This window comes from Penaeus vannamei, chromosome 20 (assembly GCF_042767895.1).
Source record: "Penaeus vannamei isolate JL-2024 chromosome 20, ASM4276789v1, whole genome shotgun sequence".
Classification (NCBI taxonomy): Eukaryota; Metazoa; Arthropoda; class Malacostraca; order Decapoda; family Penaeidae; genus Penaeus; species Penaeus vannamei.
Genome location: NC_091568.1, coordinates 33,430,400 through 33,447,899, shown reverse-complemented (window position 1 = coordinate 33,447,899; position 17,500 = coordinate 33,430,400).

Here is a 17,500-nt window from a genome sequence, read left to right as displayed (position 1 = left end):
ATTGTCATTCGCTCTTCTTCTCTATTCTCATTCGCTCTTCTTCTCTATTCTCATTCGCTCTTCTTCTCTATTCTCATTCGCTCTTCTTCTCTATTCTCATTCGCTCTTCTTCTCTATTCTCATTCGCTCTTCTTCTCTATTCTCATTCGCTCTTCTTCTCTATTCTCATTCGCTCTTCTTCTCTATTCTCATTCGCTCTTCTTCTCTATTCTCATTCGCTCTTCTTCTCTATTCTCATTCGCTCTTCTTCTCTATTCTCATTCGCTCTTCTTCTCTATTCTCATTCGATCTTCTTCTCTATTCTCATTCGCTCTTCTTCTCTATTCTCATTCGCTCTTCTTCTCTATTCTCATTCGCTCTTCTTCTCTATTCTCATTCGCTCTTCTTCTCTATTCTCATTCGCTCTTCTTCTCTATTCTCATTCGCTCTTCTTCTCTATTCTCATTCGCTCTTCTTCTCTATTCTCATTCGCTCTTCTTCTCTATTCTCATTCGCTCTTCTTCTCTATTCTCATTCGCTCTTCTTCTCTATTCTCATTCGCTCTTCTTCTCTATTCTCATTCGATCTTCTTCTCTATTCTCATTCGCTCTTCTTCTCTATTCTCATTCGCTCTTCTTCTCTATTCTCATTCGCTCTTCTTCTCTATTCTCATTCGCTCTTCTTCTCTATTCTCATTCGCTCTTCTTCTCTATTCTCATTCGCTCTTCTTCTCTATTCTCATTCGCTCTTCTTCTCTATTCTCATTCGCTCTTCTTCTCTATTCTCATTCGCTCTTCTTCTCTATTCTCATTCGCTCTTCTTCTCTATTCTCATTCGCTCTTCTTCTCTATTCTCATTCGCTCTTCTTCTCTATTCTCATTCGCTCTTCTTCTCTATTCTCATTCGCTCTTCTTCTCTATTCTCATTCGCTCTTCTTCTCTATTCTCATTCGCTCTTCTTCTCTATTCTCATTCGCTCTTCTTCTCTATTCTCATTCGCTCTTCTTCTCTATTCTCATTCGCTCTTCTTCTCTATTCTCATTCGCTCTTCTTCTCTATTCTCATTCGCTCTTCTTCTCTATTCTCATTCGCTCTTCTTCTCTATTCTCATTCGCTCTTCTTCTCTATTCTCATTCGCTCTTCTTCTCTATTCTCATTCGCTCTTCTTCTCTATTCTCATTCGCTCTTCTTCTCTATTCTCATTCGCTCTTCTTCTCTATTCTCATTCGCTCTTCTTCTCTATTCTCATTCGCTCTTCTTCTCTATTCTCATTCGCTCTTCTTCTCTATTCTCATTCGCTCTTCTTCTCTATTCTCATTCGCTCTTCTTCTCTATTCTCATTCGCTCTTCTTCTCTATTCTCATTCGCTCTTCTTCTCTATTCTCATTCGCTCTTCTTCTCTATTCTCATTCGCTCTTCTTCTCTATTCTCATTCGCTCTTCTTCTCTATTCTCATTCGCTCTTCTTCTCTATTCTCATTCGCTCTTCTTCTCTATTCTCATTCGCTCTTCTTCTCTATTCTCATTCGCTCTTCTTCTCTATTCTCATTCGCTCTTCTTCTCTATTCTCATTCGCTCTTCTTCTCTATTCTCATTCGCTCTTCTTCTCTATTCTCATTCGCTCTTCTTCTCTATTCTCATTCGCTCTTCTTCTCTATTCTCATTCGCTCTTCTTCTCTATTCTCATTCGCTCTTCTTCTCTATTCTCATTCGCTCTTCTTCTCTATTCTCATTCGCTCTTCTTCTCTATTCTCATTCGCTCTTCTTCTCTATTCTCATTCGCTCTTCTTCTCTATTCTCATTCGCTCTTCTTCTCTATTCTCATTCGCTCTTCTTCTCTATTCTCATTCGCTCTTCTTCTCTATTCTCATTCGCTCTTCTTCTCTATTCTCATTCGCTCTTCTTCTCTATTCTCATTCGCTCTTCTTCTCTATTCTCATTCGCTCTTCTTCTCTATTCTCATTCGCTCTTCTTCTCTATTCTCATTCGCTCTTCTTCTCTATTCTCATTCGCTCTTCTTCTCTATTCTCATTCGATCTTCTTCTCTATTCTCATTCGCTCTTCTTCTCTATTCTCATTCGCTCTTCTTCTCTATTCTCATTCGCTCTTCTTCTCTATTCTCATTCGCTCTTCTTCTCTATTCTCATTCGCTCTTCTTCTCTATTCTCATTCGCTCTTCTTCTCTATTCTCATTCGCTCTTCTTCTCTATTCTCATTCGCTCTTCTTCTCTATTCTCATTCGCTCTTCTTCTCTATTCTCATTCGCTCTTCTTCTCTATTCTCATTCGCTCTTCTTCTCTATTCTCATTCGCTCTTCTTCTCTATTCTCATTCGCTCTTCTTCTCTATTCTCATTCGCTCTTCTTCTCTATTCTCATTCGCTCTTCTTCTCTATTCTCATTCGCTCTTCTTCTCTATTCTCATTCGCTCTTCTTCTCTATTCTCATTCGCTCTTCTTCTCTATTCTCATTCGCTCTTCTTCTTTATTCTCATTCGCTCTTCTTCTCTATTCTCATTCGCTCTTCTTCTTTATTCTCATTCGCTCTTCTTCTCTATTCTCATTCGCTCTTCTTCTCTATTCTCATTCGCTCTTCTTCTCTATTCTCATTCGCTCTTCTTCTCTATTCTCATTCGCTCTTCTTCTCTATTCTCATTCGCTCTTCTTCTCTATTCTCATTCGCTCTTCTTCTCTATTCTCATTCGCTCTTCTTCTCTATTCTCATTCGCTCTTCTTCTCTATTCTCATTCGCTCTTCTTCTCTATTCTCATTCGCTCTTCTTCTCTATTCTCATTCGCTCTTCTTCTCTATTCTCATTCGCTCTTCTTCTCTATTCTCATTCGCTCTTCTTCTCTATTCTCATTCGCTCTTGTTCTCTATTCTCATTCGCTCTTCTTCTCTATTCTCATTCGCTCTTCTTCTCTATTCTCATTCGCTCTTCTTCTCTATTCTCATTCGCTCTTCTTCTCTATTCTCATTCGCTCTTCTCTATTCTCATTCGCTCTTCTTCTCTATTCTCATTCGCTCTTCTTCTCTATTCTCATTCGCTCTTCTTCTCTATTCTCATTCGCTCTTCTTCTCTATTCTCATTCGCTCTTCTTCTCTATTCTCATTCGCTCTTCTTCTCTATTCTCATTCGCTCTTCTTCTCTATTCTCATTCGCTCTTCTTCTCTATTCTCATTCGCTCTTCTTCTCTATTCTCATTCGCTCTTCTTCTCTATTCTCATTCGCTCTTCTTCTCTATTCTCATTCGCTCTTCTTCTCTATTCTCATTCGCTCTTCTTCTCTATTCTCATTCGCTCTTCTTCTCTATTCTCATTCGCTCTTCTTCTCTATTCTCATTCGCTCTTCTTCTCTATTCTCATTCGCTCTTCTTCTCTATTCTCATTCGCTCTTCTTCTCTATTCTCATTCGCTCTTCTTCTCTATTCTCATTCGCTCTTCTTCTCTATTCTCATTCGCTCTTCTTCTCTATTCTCATTCGATCTTCTTCTCTATTCTCATTCGCTCTTCTTCTCTATTCTCATTCGCTCTTCTTCTCTATTCTCATTCGCTCTTCTTCTCTATTCTCATTCGCTCTTCTTCTCTATTCTCATTCGCTCTTCTTCTCTATTCTCATTCGCTCTTCTTCTCTATTCTCATTCGCTCTTCTTCTCTATTCTCATTCGCTCTTCTTCTCTATTCTCATTCGCTCTTCTTCTCTATTCTCATTCGCTCTTCTTCTCTATTCTCATTCGCTCTTCTTCTCTATTCTCATTCGCTCTTCTTCTCTATTCTCATTCGCTCTTCTTCTCTATTCTCATTCGCTCTTCTTCTCTATTCTCATTCGCTCTTCTTCTCTATTCTCATTCGCTCTTCTTCTCTATTCTCATTCGCTCTTCTTCTCTATTCTCATTCGATCTTCTTCTCTATTCTCATTCGCTCTTCTTCTCTATTCTCATTCGCTCTTCTTCTCTATTCTCATTCGCACTTCTTCTCTATTCTCATTCACTCTTCTTCTCGATTCTCTTCCCTCTCTCTATTCTCATTCCCTCATTCGCTCTTTTTCTTCTCGATTCTCTTCCCTCTGTCTATTCTCATTCGCTTCGCCTCTTTTCTCGACCCCCGCCTATTACTGAAGTCTCCCGAGAAGGGACGCTAGCCTCCCCGTTCAATTTCCTTGTCAGTTTAAGCCAAAACACATGCGTCTATTCCCGCTCTCTTCTCGTCATCGACTGGCCTTCGTTCGGCGGGAAAAGGCGCGCGTCTTGTGTTTCGAATTCGCGCTTCTTTTGTTTTTCTTCTTTCGCTTTTGTTTTTGTCTCGTTCTTTTCTTTGTCGTTTCTGTTTTCTTGGTTATATTTGTTATTATTTTTTTAATTCTTCTTCTCTTTTTTTCTTTTTCTTTCTTTCTTTTGTAGTTAGTGGATTAATTTTGCGGGGAGGGGAGGGTGTGGGGGGGGGGCGGTGCAGGAGGATAGGGATGTGAGGGGGAAGTGTGTGTGTGGTGAGGAGGGGGTGTCATGTCGGTTAGAGGGGGTGTCATGTCGGTAATGATTATCATAACTGATGCAATTGTTATTCTTATCATCATTGTCAATGTTGTCACCATTATTGTAATCACCATTATCATTGGTAGAAATACCCACAATGCACAAACTAGATTTATTGATGAAAATGAGACAACAGTGTCGGATTCGTCCTCGATTCCATCTTCGGGTGTGACTCGGCCAAGTATAATATGTGCTTGGGTATTTATCACAATGCAAAAACTGAAAAATGGAAGATGTTAAATATCTCAATAGAGGTCTTGGCATCCGAACAAAACTACAGACACGCCGCCAGTTTGTTAAAATTGTGCGAAGCCCGACCCAATGAATACGAACAAGTCTATACACTGAAATAAATGCATATCTATCACTCTAAACATGTATACCTAATGTAAAGATAGAGAGATAAGTGTGTATATATATATTTGATAGATAGACAGGTATGCATTTATTTCTGTATATATGCTTGTCAATATATACGAAAATTCATTACGTTGCACATTTTTTTGCACAATTTTAACAAACTTCGTACAATTCTAACAAACCGTAAAATTTTAACAAACTTCTTACAATTTTAACAAACTTCGTAAAATTTTAACAAACCGTAAAATTTTAACAAACCGTAAAATTTTTACAAACTTCGTAAATTTTTTACAAACTTCTTGCAATTTTAACAAACTTCGTAAAATTTTAACAAACCGTAAAATTTTAACAAACCGTAAAATTTTAACAAACCGTAAAATTTTAACAAACTTCGTAAAATTTTTACAAACTTCGTAAAATTTTTACAAACTTCGTACAATTCTAACAAACGATTTATAAACAGACAGCATAGAGAGGATATAGAATCATAATCTATACTGTTGGTTCTGGAGATGAGAAAGCAGGCAGACAAATTACACTAAACTAAAGACATAGCAAGATGTCAAAACAAAAGAAAAATCGAAAACAAGGAAAGAAAGAAAGAAAGAAGAAGAAAGAAGAAAGAAAGAAAAAAGAAGAAGAAAGAAGAAAAAAGAATAATAAGAAGTAAGAAGAAAGAAAAAAAGAATAATAATAAGAAAGAAAGAAAGAAAAAAAGAAGAAGAAGAAAGAAAGAAAAAAGAACAAGAAAGAAAAAAGAATAAGAAGAAAAAGAAGAAAGAAAGAAAAAGAAGAAGAAGAAGAAAGAAAGAAAAAAGAACAAGAAAAAAGAAAGAAAGAAAAAAAGAATAAGAAGAAAAAGAAGAAAGAAAGAAAGAAAAAACAACAAGAAAGTAGAAAGAAAAAAAAGAATAAAAAGAAAAAAGAAGAAGAAAGAAAGAAAGAAAAAAAAATCTAACGGCAATAACTTTATGAATAACCAAGCCATTACCTCCAATAACTATAATCGACCTTAATGTTACGTCATGAACCATAAAGTATATCGCAGACAGGTGTTTAAGATGGAACGATATTCTCTCTCTCTTTCTCTTTCTTTCTTTCTTTCTATCTTTCTCTCTATCTTTCTTTATCTCTCTCTATCTCTCTCTCTCTCTCTCTCTCTCTCTCTCTCTCTCTATCTATCTTTCTTTATCTCTCTCTCTCTCTCTCTCATTCACTCTTTCTTCCTCTCTCTCTCTCTCTCTCTCTCACTCACTCACTCTTTCTCTCTTCTCTATCTCTCTCTCTCTTTCTTTCTCTCTCTCTCTCTCTCTCTCTCTCTCTCTTATTATTATTATGTGAAAATATGTGTCTAAAAAGAAAGAAAGAAAAAAGAAAGAATAATAATAATAACAATAATAAAACATTTTCAGAAATAAAACCGAAAATGATTCTAGATGTGACAAGAGATTCAGGATTAATACCCAAAGCTCCATTAGACTTGAAAGTTATCATAATGCTTTTAGACGTCAGTGCTAATGGTTATTACCGGCATTTGGGAGGTAATTGATAACTGTATATATAATAAGGATAATGATGATGATGATGATGATAATGATAGTATTAATAATAATAATGATGATAATGATAATGTTAATAATAGTAATAACAATAATGATAATAATAATGATAATGATATGATAATGTTAATGATAGTAATAATAATATTTGATCATAATAATGATAATAGTAATAATAACTATAATGATAATAACAATAATAACAGTAATAATAATAATGATAACAACAACAACAACAACAACAACAATAATAATAATAATGATGATAATAATAATAGTAATAATAAAAATAATGATAATGAAAATATTCATATGTATACGCATCAGCAGATATTTGTGTGAAAATCTCTTATGATAATTATAGAATGATAATAACAATAATAATAATGATAATAACAATAATAATAATAATATTTATAACAATAATGATAATGATAATAATAACAATAATAATAATGATAATAATAACAATAATGATAATGATAATAATAACAATAATAATAATGATAATAATAACAATATTAATAGATGATAATATCAATAATGGTAATAATCATAATAATAATTATAATGGTAATAAAACACAACAATAAAGATGATAATAATGATAAAATAATACAAATGATAATAAGCAAATAAATGAATATGATAAGCAAATAAATGATAAATAAAGATAATAAGATAAAATGAAATAAATAAAGCAAATAAAGATAAAAAGCAAATAAATGAAAGCAAGTAGATAAATAATAAAATAAGTGGCAACATTCAGCAAAAAACGCCATTGCACAACTTCTTGTTGCATAACCCATGACCTTTGATAACGATTTTTAACTCTTGAAAAAAGTAGATGAAAAGGAACAAAAACGAAAAAAAGAAATTAAATAATAACAAAAAGAAGAAAAAAGAGAGAAAGAGAGGGAAAAAAAGAAAGATAAGGTCATGGTAAAAAAAAAAAAAAAAAAAAAAAGCTGCTCTGCTCGTCATCACTCTTCCTTGGAAAGTGAGTGACGTCATCAGATCTTCCAGACGATGGGACGGGGGGGGGAGGGGGGGGGAGGGGGGGGCGGTTGAGGAGTGAGGGGAGGGAGGAGAGAGGGACGAAGGAGGAGGTGAGAAAGTGTTGATGGAGGATTGGGGGGGGGGGGGAGTGAAGTGGTCAGTGGATGCTGGCAAGTTTTGATACTATACGTGTCGTGTTTTTCATTTTATTATTATTATTATTATTATTATTATTATTATTATCATTATTATCATTATCATTATTATTATCATTATTATCATTATCATTATTACTATTATTGTTATCTTTATTATCATTATTATTATTATTATTATCATTATTATTATTATTATTATTATCTGTTGGCAAGAAGGAAGAAATGCGTGTGCCTTTGTATGTGTGTTTATGTGTTTGTATGTGTCTGTATATGTGTGTGTGTGGGGGGGGGTACGGGTATATAAATAAGATATATATAGATAGATACAGAACAAGAGAGAGAGATCAAAAGAAAGAAAGAGAGAGAGAGAGAAAAATATCGTCCCATCTAAAACACCTGTCTACAATATACTATTTATAGCTTATGACGTAACATTAAGGTCGTATCATTATAATTATTGCAGTTAATGTCTTGGTTATTCATGAAGTTTATTGCCGTTCGATAATTTTTCCACAGACACCTTCACTATCGCCATAATTACCCTCTATTCTAACTTCTGCTTATATAAATATTACTGGTCATTGAGATACGAGTAATAAATGATAATGGTCATTGAGATACGATCAATTATCTAAAAATATATTACAGTAGTTTATAGTCTGCGTTGCCATGAAAGAATATATACAGATTATTACTGGTACTTCGTTTTCTTTTTCCTCGCTATTTTCACTACCTTTATTTTTGTATTCACTTATTCCCTTTTATTTGTTTTACTTATTCTTTTCTTTCTCCCTTTCATTTGTCTTCTTAACTTATTGTTATCGTTATCCTCTTCTATCATTTTTTTCTTCCATTTTTTCTTCTTGTTCTTGCTTTTCTGATTCTAACTGTTCTTTTTTCTTCTTTTTCTCCTCTTCCTCTTCATTCCCCTCATTCTCTTTTCTTTTTGGCTCTCCCTCCTCACTTCCTCCAACTGCTCTTGTTTCAGTCCCTCTTCTCCTCCTCCATCATTCTCCTCCTCCTTCCTCTTCTCCGTCCTCCTTTCTTCCACTCCTTCCTTCTCCTCTTTCTTTTTATTTTTCTCTTTCTCCTCCTCTAGACGTCTTCCTTCTTTTTTCCCTCCTCTTTTTCCCCTTCTAACGTTTCTTCCTTATCCTCCATCTCCTCTTCCTTCGCAATTTCCTCCATCTCTTCCTCCGTGTTTCGTTTCTCCTCCTCCACCTCGTCTTCATCCCTTTTCCCTCCTCCTACACCTCTTCCTCCTTCTCCTTCACCTCCTCCTCTTCCTCTACCTCCCTCTCCTTCTAATCTTCCCCTTCCTCTTCCTCCTCCTCCTCCTTTTCTTCCTTCCACTTCATCTCCCTCCTCCATTTTTCTTCCTTCCACCTCCTCCTTATATTATTCGTCTTTCTCTTCCTCCTCCTCCACCCCTTCTTCCACCTCCTCTTCTTTTATTCATCAACGTTTTGCTGTTTTGGCTACAAAAGAGAGAGAGAGAGAGAGAGAGAGAGAGAGAGAGAGAGATAGAGAGAGAGAGAGAGAGAGAGAGAGAGAGAGAGAGAGAGAGAGAGAGAGAGAGAGAGAGAGAGAGCATGACATAATATTAATCAAAATATACAAAGCACTCAACAAAATCATTTAATATATTTTACGATACAATATAGCAATCTGTAAGATAATTTCATATCTACAATGCTACAGTATAATACATCATATCGCAAAATGTATCAAAATATATGAAATCTTATTCTCGATAAAGTAAAAATGTTATAACGACTTTGTATAATCCTTTTCAAAATATTATGCATCATTATCACTTTTTTAAGGATTTTCTGCAAACATGAACACACAGAGAGAAAGAGAGAGAGAGAGAGAGAGAGAGAGAGAGAGAGAGAGAGAGAGAGAGAGAGAGAGAGAGAGAGAGAGAGAGAGAGAGAGAGAGAGAGAGAGAGAGAGAGAGAGAGAGAGAGACTCATTTGCAAATAATAAGGTCATTGGTGATAAACATAATTAGCATCATATCATAGAGTGCATTTTATATCCTCTGGTTGTGATTATGGATCTTATTGTAGTCGCATATTAAATTATATGATTTATTATACGTATGATTTATTATAATAATATCATTTATTCATTTTAATTTATTCTATTCTCTTATAATTAGATCACTTATTCATTTTCATTTCATTTATTCTATTATAATTAAATTATTTATTTTCATGTATCAAAGTTGATTATAATTGAATATTAAAATAAATAATTTATCATAATCTATCATCAATGAATATCAAAATTTATCATAATCTATCATCATTAAATATCAAAGCTTATCATAATTCAAAATTGATTATAATTTATTATCATTAAATATCAAAATAATGAATAATTTGATGTTTATATACACTAGCAAGTTATTCATTCTTCTCCTCCCTTTCATCCATCTTGTTTTATTTCTCTTATCTTCCTCCTCTTCTTCTCCGATTCTCTCTTTTTTATCCTTCCACCTGCTTTTCCTTCCTCCTTTTCTTCTTCTATTCTCTCTTTTTTCTCCTTCCACCTTTTTCTTGCTCCTTTTCTTCTTCTATTCTCTTTTTTTTTCTCCTTCCACCTCCTCTTTCTTCCTCCTTTTCTTCTTCTCCAATTCTCTCTTTTTCTCTCATTCCACCTCCCTTTCCTTCCTCCTTTTCTTCTTCTCCGATTTTCTCTCTTTTTTTCTCCTTCCATATCCTTTTTCTTTCTCCTTTTCTTCTTCTCCGATTCTCTCTTTTTTTCTTCTTCCACCTCCATTTTCTTCCTCCTTTTCTTCTTCTCCGATTCTCTCTTTTTTCTCCTTCCACCTCCCTTTTCTTCCTCATTTTCTTCTCCGATACTCTCTCTTTTTTCTCTCCTTCCACCTCCCTTTCCTCTTCTCCTATTCTCATTTTTTTTCTCCTTCCACCTCCTTTTCTTCTTCTCCTATTCTCTCTTTTCTTTCTCCTTCCACCTCCTTTTCTTCCTCCTTCATATGTTCTTAGATTAACGAGGAAAAGAAATAGAATAAATGAATGGAAAAAAATCAAGTTTGACTCAATCGAACTCTTTTACTGGAGAAGTTTTAAATAGACTTGATAAAGTTTCGGAAAATATGTTTGTAATACACTCGTTCTTTCTATTTTTTTCTCTTTCTATCTCTGTCTCTCCCTCTTTCTCTCTCTTTTACTCTCTCTCACTCTCTCTATCCATTTCTTCCTTCTCTAAAAAATACGGTCGACTTTCTCTTTTTCTTTCTCTTTCTCTCTCTCTCTCTTTTTCTTTCTCTGCCTCTGTCTGTTTCTCTTTCTCTCTCTCTCTCACTCTGAAAAACACGGTCGACTTTCTCTTTTTCTTTCGCTCTTTCTTTCTTCATTTCTAACACTCTCTCTCACTGTCTCTCTCTCTCTCTCTCTCTCTCTCTCTCTCTCTCTCTCTCTCTCTCTCTCTCTCTCTCTCTCTCTCTCTCTCTCTCTCTCTCTCTCTCCCTCTCTCTCTCTCTCTCTCTCTGAAACACACGGTCGACTACAAAAAGTGTGAAGAACATTAATATGCAAATTATTGTAGTTAAATTTCCATGTAATTTTAACGCTTAATTATTGAGTTAATTTAGCATTTTCTTTTTCCTTTTTTTCCCTTTTCTACCTCTCATTTTCCTTTTTATTTTCATTAATATCTTCATTCTTATTCTTATTCTAATATCATTATTATTTCTATTATCATACTATTACTATTTCAATTTTTATTATTATTGTTACAATAATCATTATTACTTTCATTATTATTCTCATTATTATTACTATTATCGTTATTATTACCATTGATATCCGTATTGTTATTTCTATTATTGTTATCATTATCATTATCAATATTATCATTATTACTATTGTTATTTTTATTATTATTATCATCGTTATCATTTATTGTTATCATTATCATTATTATTATCATTATCACTATAACAGGAAGAATAATATCAATACTGATCATAACAAGAATAACAATAATAATGATAATGATTATAATAAAAATGATCATGATAATAACGATGATACTACTACTACTACTACTAACAATAATGGTAGGAATAAGAGCAATAATACTAATGATAATAACAATCATTATAATAGTGATATTAATATGACGATAATAATAATAATAATAATAATAATAATAATAATAATGATAAATGTGATAAGGATAACAGTAATAATAATAAAAATAATAATAATGTTAATAATGATAATGATATTTTTTTTAATAATTTAGATAATAATAATGATAATGATGATAATAATGATAACAATAATAACAATGATAAATGTTATGATCGCAGTGATGATAATAATAGTGAAAATAATGACAATGATGATAATGATAACAACAACAACAGTTTAAATAACAACAATAATAACAATGATAATACTAGCAATAATAATAATAGTAAATAGTAAGATTATGGTAATGATGATTATTATTACTGTTATTGTTATCATTACTATTGTTATTATCATCATTATTACCAACATTGTTTTTATCATTATCATTGTTATCATTATTACTATTACGGGTTGACATAAAAAATACGAGCTCTAGAACTGAGGAGCACCAGATTTTCGAATATGTGGTTAAATTTACTGTATATACCTAAAGAAATTTAAACGCTCAATAAAAAAGCAAAAATGAAATGTCAATTGTCACCAACTAAATAAAACAGTTTTACAGAAACTTATTTCAACTGAATCCATCATGGGGTTATACAGCAGCAAAGAAATAATCAAATGAGCAGGGGCGGCGCTAGAAAACTTTTTTTGGAATGGTGTCGGGAGCAAGGTTACCGAGTAACATTTTTAAATTTAAATCCACACTTCATACTTTTTAATATCTTGTTTCGAAAAGGACCAAATTGAAATGAAAATGAAAACTTCGAGAGTTACAAACCATGATCATTGATTTCTTAAATTATGCCGACCACCAAGTTTGCCGAGTAAATTGTATTTTTTTTCCATTCTGCCGAGTGAAATGACGATTTGTGACCTTTGGGGAGGGTGTCGCACCCCCCACACCCCTCTCGTGGCATCGCGCCTGAAAATGAGAAGCTAAACAGGAGTTACTCTTAGCACGTGCAAGCAAGACCCAACAGCTGATTCTGGAGAGCAGCGCCATCAAAACATTAACGGCGACTCTAGAAAATAGTGGCGCGCCAACGTGGGAAATTTGAAATAAATGCCGGAAATCTGAAGGTACCGGAACTTTTAATGCCAACCTGTATTATCATTATAAATTTCATGATCGTTATTATTATCATTGTCATCATTATCATTATTATGATTTTTATGATAATCAGAATTATTATCCTTGTTATTATCATAGTCATCTCTACTATTAATATCATTATCATCATTGTTGTTATTATCATAGATGTTTTTACTATCAATATTATTATCATTATTGTTATTATCGTAGTTATTATTACTATTAAAATTGTTATTATCTATATAGCTATTATCGCCATTATTATCATTACTTCACACATTGTAATTATTATTTTTATTATGATCATATCATTATTATCACCAATATCATTATCTTTAATATCATTATTGTTATCATTTTCATTATTATCACTATTATTATATTTATTATCATTACCATTATCATTGTCACTATCATTATTGTTATCATTATTTTTATCATTATTAAAATTGTTATAATCATTATCATTATCATTTTTGTTACTCTTGTCATTATTATCATACTGTCGTAATTAGCATCTTTATTGTTGGTATTATTATTATCAGCATATTCATTATCATCCCTACCCTATCATTATCATTATCATCATTATCTTCACAATTATTGCTATCGTTGCTGTGTTGTTAACATTATTATCCACTCGTGATCTTGTTCTTATTTGAATTATTTTTATCATAATCACGTATCATCATTGTTATTATCCGGATTATTATCTTCATTACTGTTTGATCATGTTGATATAATTTTCACTAAGGGCGTCTTCTGTAGCGTCCTTAACTCTTAATACCGTATTTAGTTTAATCCTAATCCACCGTGTCCGTACCGAAGACGACACTCTCCGCTGCCAGACGGCGCGACAATAATGTTCAGTAAAAACTGTCGTACTCACTATTCTATCACCACCGTCATCATGTAATGTCGGAGAGAAGAGAAATGTCGCGCGTGAAATTCGCTCTTTTGGGAGATTTCATGTTTTTTTTTCTTTCTTTCTTTTTGTAATGTCATGTTTTTGGTAATCATATTTAAGAAACTATTTTAGACATCTCTTAGGTTTCAAAATATCTATTATATTTAATGTGCATTTCATGAAACTGATACTCCTACTAATGCTTTCATAATGCTAATTATCATTTTTTTTTTTTAAATCTGTGCACTGCTTTGCCTCCTAATTGTTTAAAGTGTTTTGTAAATAATAATATAAACTTCTCAGATGCTTCTGAAGACCACATTTTCCTTCCCTTCATCCCAGACGTACCTACATGATTGAAGACAAGGCATTAAAAACTTATTCATATTATTAATAATTTCTTTATGCCTCCCAATGTTCCCAAAATTGAAAACTGTGATTAGCATCATATCAAAAGTAAGAAAGTTCGCACCTCTATTTTCTGTACACATTTCTTCAAGATCATGTTTCAAATATGATTTGTTTGGAATCTTAAATTAATGGACTGTCTCTTTAAATATCTATCAATTCTTGTGATGTTCCTGGTCTGTGATATAGTGATGGTTCTGCCCTCTGCTGTTGATGTAAAGATCTGGTCTTGTATTTCTGGGCGCGTGGGAATAGGTTTTACAAATCTAAAGGATGGGAGCTGAAGTATGTTGTTTTTTATTGCTAAACAATCTGTGGTATTTTGAAACATTTCTGTGCAATGTTCTCTTCACACATAACTGTTGTATGTTGTGTAGGGTAGCGTTTGGAGCAAGATATTCACTCATACCTGTAAATAAGCAACAAAATCATCCAAAAGATATCTATTCAATATTCACCCTTCATGTCCCTTCGCATATGATATAGAAGACAGTATTAAAGATATTTCCTAAAGATTTGCAGTCCGATATAAAATTTACTTGGATAAATAAACCTTGCAATTTGCATTCAGACACTGCATAGTTAAAATATTTTTCTGACAACTGATATTCATTTTTATAGATTGGAGAAAAGGTGATTGTTACAGAAAGTTGTAGTCAGTCACTCAAGATGCAGTTTGATCTTCATATGATAATTACGAGGCACAAGTAAGCTTACTTATAAGGGAAACATGATTATTTATGAAATATTCTATAGCAGTTAAATGGGTAACGAAACTGCTCTAACAACTATAAAACCAATCTTTATTTCAATGACACTCAAGTACAAAAATGACATTCACCAATTAATATCCATCGCGCAGTTTCCTCGGACAGCTCTTTGCTGCGTTGAATCGTGTTGGAGGAGGGAAACATGTTTTCTTCAGGATGCTGTTCAGGAGGTTCATAGAAAAATATACTTGTTAATTTTGTAGTAAAGTAGTTGAGAAAAACACAGCACATAATTCTTCTTTAAAACACTGGTTCTTATTTTATGTAAAACGCCAACTTATGTGACCTTTACCATATAATTTTTCTTTCACTAATCTTGAAATATGAGTTCCATGTCCGCAGCCTCTGAACTTCAAAGATTCCTCATGGGATTATATTGTTTTTTTTATATTCATTACCATAAGTTATTTCCTTTATCAGAATATTTGATCATTTGCGTAAATATATACAATTTCATTTTCATAATAAATACTAAGAATAAAAATTCTATGCCGATCGATGTTATTGCTGAAAATAACTCTGAATGGCAACTCAAGCGATGGCACCCATGAAGTTCATGACGGACACGTGACGTAACAGTACATGATTGGTGGGATTAACTTGTCCCTTCTGCGCATGTACAGGATTAAAAAATGAGCTTAATATTAAAGCCTGGTCTAGAGGTGCATTAAAAGTTGATCCCGGACGCTGCCAACGCGCATGCGTACTAGAGAACTGGATTAAACGTTAATACTGGATTAACTTTTATGGCACGTACAGAAGACGCCCTAATATCACTGTTACTAGTATTATTTCCGCTATTGATTTTCACGTAATTTTCTTATTTTTGGGGCGTTTTTTAAAGAGAAAAACGGGAAAATAAAGTTGTTGGGATGAAATGAATTATGAATGTAAAATATGATTTAGTCTATCCCTAAATTTCAATTACCATACCAGCCTAAAGTGAAAGAAAACGGAGAAGGTATAACTAATGCAGATTGAAAAAAGTTAAGCTTGATTACATATATACATAAATAGATAAATGAATAAATAAAATAATAATAATAATAATAATAATAGATAATTGTAAGAGCAGAAGCTTGACCAGAGAGGGAAGAACGTCCTCATCGTTTTAGTATTTGTTTTTTAAAGTTACTAGGACTAGTATTACTGTTATTGACATCATTACTATTACGATCTTTTTATGACTTGATCTTCAGACTACTGTTACCACTACTATTCGAACTACAACAATTACAACTACAACCAATGTTTCTACTCCTCCAAGTACAATTGCTGCTCCTAATTTTGAATGAAAATATTACTATTGCTATTGATGCTAGCACTACTACAACTGCTTCACTATTATTGTATATATACAATACTACTACTACTAGAACTACTATTGTTGTCATTCCTATTCCTACTCACAGCCCTACTCCACCCCAACTTCTACTTCTGCAACAATAATAATAATAATAACAGCAACAACAACAATAAGTACTACTACTACTACTACCGCCACCGCCATTATTACTACTACTACTGCTACTACTACCACCACTACTACTGTTAGACCTTGGTGGCTATCTAAATCATATCAATAATAATGAAAATTGACCATTACGAGCAGACTAGTAATGTGGAAGAATATATCTTTTTCTTGAAAAAAATGGACGTTAGCAGATGTTTGAGGTCTAAGACTGATATCATAATTTGATAAAGAAAAAAATGATGTTATTATTATCTTTATTGCTATTGTTGTTTTCTTGTTTGATACTGTTGATGTCCTTTTCGTTTTGTTATTGTTATCATTGTCACCATCATCATCATCATTACAATCATTATCATCTTTATCACCATCATTAGTATAAGTATTAATATCAGCAACATCATCCTCATCCTCGTCATCATTATTAATGCTATCCTCACTATCATATCCCCCCGTCATCATCATCATTATCACTATCACTAACGCCATTAGCAGAAAATATAAAACAATGGAAGTATAGCATTGCCATCGCCAGGAGATACTCAACCACAGCATTCACTTCAAACAATTCTCTTTCAACCTTGGGTGTCCGTTATCATTTATCCTTCTCTCTCTCTCTCTCTCTCTCTCTCTCTCTCTCTGCTCCTCTCTCATCACTCTCCTCTCTCTCTCTGTCTGTCTCGGCCTCTGTCGTCTCTTACTCACTTTATTTCTCTCTCTTCTCACTTTATTTCCGCTCCTCCTCTCTCTCTCTCTCTCTCTCTCTCTCTCTGTCTCTCTCTCTCTGTTTTTCTCTCTTTATCTCTCTCTCTCTCTCTCTCTCTCTCTCTCTCTCTCTCTCTCTCTCTCTCTCTCTCTCTCTCTCTCTCTCTCTCTCTCTCCCATACTCTCTCTTATTCTCTTTATCTCTCTCTCTCTCTCTTTATCTTTCTCTTACTCTTTTTATCTCTCTCTCTCTCTCTCTTACTCACTTTATATCTCTCTCTCTCTGTCTCTGTCTCTGTCTCTCTCTCTGTTTCTCTCTTTATCTCTCTCTCTTCCTTACTCTCTCTATCTCTCTCTCTTCCTTACTCTCTCTATCTCTCTCTCTTATTCTC